Here is a 4,318-nt window from a genome sequence, read left to right as displayed (position 1 = left end):
CTAAGCATAGAGTTCGGCGGCCGAACCATTTGGGGCGAAGAAACTATTCCTTTAAAACTGAACTTTCGGCGGCCTAAACTCAATGTTCGGCGGCCGAACATGGTGGACTTTCGTTTCTGTTCCTCACTTTCGGAAGCCAAACTTTAGGCTTCGGAGGCAGACCCAAAACACACTTTCGGCGGCCGAAGGTTAAATGTTCGGCGGCCGAAAGTGTGGGACTTTCGTCTCTGTCCCTCACTTTCGGAAGCCGAAGGTTATACTTAGGGGGCTGGTTGAAAACCCACTTTCGGCGGCCGAAAGTCAATGTTCGGCGGCCGAACATAGGGGACTTTCGTTTCTGTCCCTGACTTTCGGAAGCCGAAAGATGACTTTAGGGGGGCAAAAAATAATTCTTTAAATCTTTGAAAAATCATAACTTAGGCTGTAAAAATCCTTTTTTCAAACCGTTTGAACTTTTGCAACCTATATTTTTAGATCTTTCATTTTGATGAAAAATAATTTCAAAATCACTTCTTTTGGAAAATTTCATTTTGGTCCCTGAAAGTCAAGTACTTTTAAAAAGTGGCCATATCTAAAAGAACTTTTAGAAATGAAAGAACTTTTAGAAATGAAAGAACCCTTGAGCCATCACAATCAATTACTTGAAATTCACAATGAATAGAATTTAACAAGGCATAAACAAAAATAATTTCTTATCCCTTTCTTGTGGTATGCTTCCATAATTGGCACTTTTCACTTTTGTGATTGAAGCAATTTCATTTATTTCAATAGGGAACCTGCAAGCTCAATACAAACACCTTTGAAGATAATTAGTAGCACACCAATTGTTTATTAATCATCAAAACAAGGATTAGGACATTTAGGTCCAACAATTTTTATATATAATATTAATTTTATAATTATTAAATTATATATTACAGTAATTTTTTATTTAAAAATTAATAATAAAATTTATTAAATATTAATATATTAAAATTATAAAAAATATTTATTATTATAAAAATATAATATAAATAATATTATTAAATTAATATAATATAAATATTTTATTATAATATATTAATAATTAAAAAATAAAGATACACCACAACTCTAAGGGGTGTCGGGCATTATTTATTTTTTTATTTTATTATTTATTCATATGAAACCGTAATTTAATTTTTTTAATTATTAAAATATTATAATTATATTAATTAATTAATATATTATTTTTATATAATGTTAATTTAATAATTTTATTTATATTATTTTTTTATTATAATAAATTTTTTATATTATATTTTAATAGATTAATATAATAATACTGTATCATTAATTTTTTATATATTTAATCATGATATTTTGAAATCTAGAATATCACATTTATATTAGTGATGTAAGTTTAGACGGAGAGGAAGGCCTTCCTCCCTTTATTGTTTTTCTTTTGTCTGCTAGTGACGTTTAACATCATGATCCATTTAATTTTTTCGACGCACATGTGGGCAGGGCTGCAAATTGACGGGGTCTACTGTCCTTCTTCAAGTCACATCACCGGACTGGACTCCTCGTGCTAGATCCGGACTCGCGGGCGGCCCGATCTGCACCGTGTCTGTCTGTCTGGAGTCAGGACCGAAAATGGACCGGCTAAATGAAGTGGGTGTCTGAAATTTTAGACCTATTTCACTTTTTTGGGTTTAGTCTCCTCTAGAGTGAGAGAAGTCCGGCGGTTATTAAATCATATAATAATATATTTTATAACTCTCCAAAATATTAGGACATTAATTATGTACGACCGTATAATAACAGTCCAATAAAAATAAAATTAATTTTTATAATTTTAAATATTCATAGACTCATATATTAATTAATTAATATAATTATAATATTTTTAAATATTCATACACTCATATATTAAGTAATTAATATAATTATAATATTTTAATAAATAAAAAATAAAAATACATAAATAATGGCCTGACGCCACTTAGAATGTCTGACGCCCGTTAAATAGGCGCCAGACAATCTTTTCGGCTGCCACTTGGCAGTTCAACCCTGAATTCACACATAATTCTTCTTTAACTCCAAATTTACAAATAATTTTTCTCTCACCCCTAATTTGAAAAAAAATCCTAAAATTGAGTCATGTCTAGCTTTTTAGGGTTTGGGCTTCTTCTGTTAGCTTATCTTTTGAACCCTTAAATTTTTATGTATTCTGTTTATTTGTAGGCTTCAAGTCAGTTTCAAGACTTATCAATGAATTCTCTATCCCTTGGCAACAACAAAAAAAATACTAATAATCCAAAAATATTTAAATTTGTTTTGAATTTATGGCGCTGTTTGTTTTACCGTTGCTGATGTTTAGAACTTTGAGAAAAGTTGATAAACAAAATATATTTTAGTAAAGTAAAAAAAATTAATACTACAATATATAATTTTTTATTTTTTTAAATTAAAACTAAATAATAAAAAATATTTTTTCAAATAAAATATTTTAAAAAATATGTTTTTCAAACACAAATTATTTTTTTACAAGAAGGCTAATTAAAATTAACATTAATCTCATACCCAATTATCATTATTGCATTTAATTTCTATATATTTAGTTAACATTTATCTAAACCATAATTTTTATTAATTATTTATATTTTAAATATTAATAATCTTATAAAAATTTAGTTTTTAATTTTTAATGTTCTAAAATTTGCAAAGCAAATCATATAAAATATATTTTTGTATGTAATAATTATTTTATATAAACAAATTAGAATACAAAACGCCTATCGGATACAATTTTAACTCGATATAAGTACGTATTCCCAAATTTAAGCTATACACTAATGAATTCATTATTTGAATTGAAAAAGGTGAAATTACTCAGAGGGTCTTTTTTTATCCGGTTGATAATTGATCAACATGATACAGTTAACTTTTGTGTTTTTATTTTTTTTGAATCAAGAAACACTTTATTTATCTTGTAGAATAATAATCCAAGAAACAATCAGGAATGTCAATCCAAATCTTGAATCTACCATGATGAATAGACTCTCTAGCTAATAAATGGGCGGCTCTATTTTCTGAACGCCGTACCCAACGAACATGAATATTATCATGAGACCGCATAGCATCCTTGCAATCAGAAACAACTAATCCAAACTCTGAAAAGTCATACAGAGGAGAGCGAATAGCCAATGCTAAGGATTGGTTATCCGTAAAAATACAACCAGCCTGAAGAAAACAATCTCTAGCATAAGATAAATATTGACGCAAGGCCAAAGTTTCAGCAATAACAGGTTGCCCACCCCCTCATAAAAACCCGAAATTGCAATGGAAAAAAAGCCTTCCAAGTCCTCAAATACTGCTGCAAAACAGAACAAATCAGCACTAGCAAAGACGGCACAATCAATGAATGCAATCTAATCAATTTCAAGAGTGGTAGCCTCAACCAATGGGAGCACACGAGGAACATATGGGTGGGATAACGTCCTTGGCCGAGTCACAAGTGAAGCCACATAATCATTAAAATAGGAACTAGCAGCATGATGAACCTCACTAGGCGACAAAACTTTATTGACCCACAATCTTTCATTCCTGGCATGCCATAACTTTCATACATGTATAGCCATACGTGCTATTATTTCTCTGCCAAAAATATTATAAATATGAATAAAGAAATTCATGAATATAGGAAAATAAACAGCAGTAGAAATCGGCTGTCTTTTTTAATTAACTCTAATTTTAGAGATTTGTTCAGACTTTATATTTTATTTAAATTTTATTATTTTTTAAATATTTATAATTATCAAATTTTCATATTAATATAAATTTCAATATATATTAATAAACTATTTGTAATTATAAAATAAATATAAATATTATAAAAATAACTTATATATGCATAACAAATAAAAGTTATTTTATTAATAATCATATTTTTAAATCTTATATATATATTATATAATAAATTATTAATTTTATGTGTATTTTAATAATAAATAAATTATATAATATATATTTTTATTTATCATTTCATATATAAACAATAACCAAATAAATATAATTTACTAAAAGTTTTGAATATTTTATCTATAATTAGTAATCAACTAAAGTTATCAATTATCAGTTGTGTAAATGGTTAAACTAGAGTTTTGGATCCATTGCCATTTTAAGAACTAATGCTCTTCTTTTATAAAATAAATAAATAAATACAAATTTTAAGTTCTGTCTATTTATAAAAAATAATTTATATTTAAAAAATATTTTTTATAAAAAATATTTCAATAAAATAATTTATTTTTGTTATTTAATTTTAATTTAAAAATAAAATATATTAATAAATTTA

Source organism: Manihot esculenta, chromosome 11 (assembly GCF_001659605.2).
Source record: "Manihot esculenta cultivar AM560-2 chromosome 11, M.esculenta_v8, whole genome shotgun sequence".
Classification (NCBI taxonomy): Eukaryota; Viridiplantae; Streptophyta; class Magnoliopsida; order Malpighiales; family Euphorbiaceae; genus Manihot; species Manihot esculenta.
The sequence above is the reverse complement of the archived record's forward strand: the minus strand, read 5'-3'. Positions refer to the sequence as shown.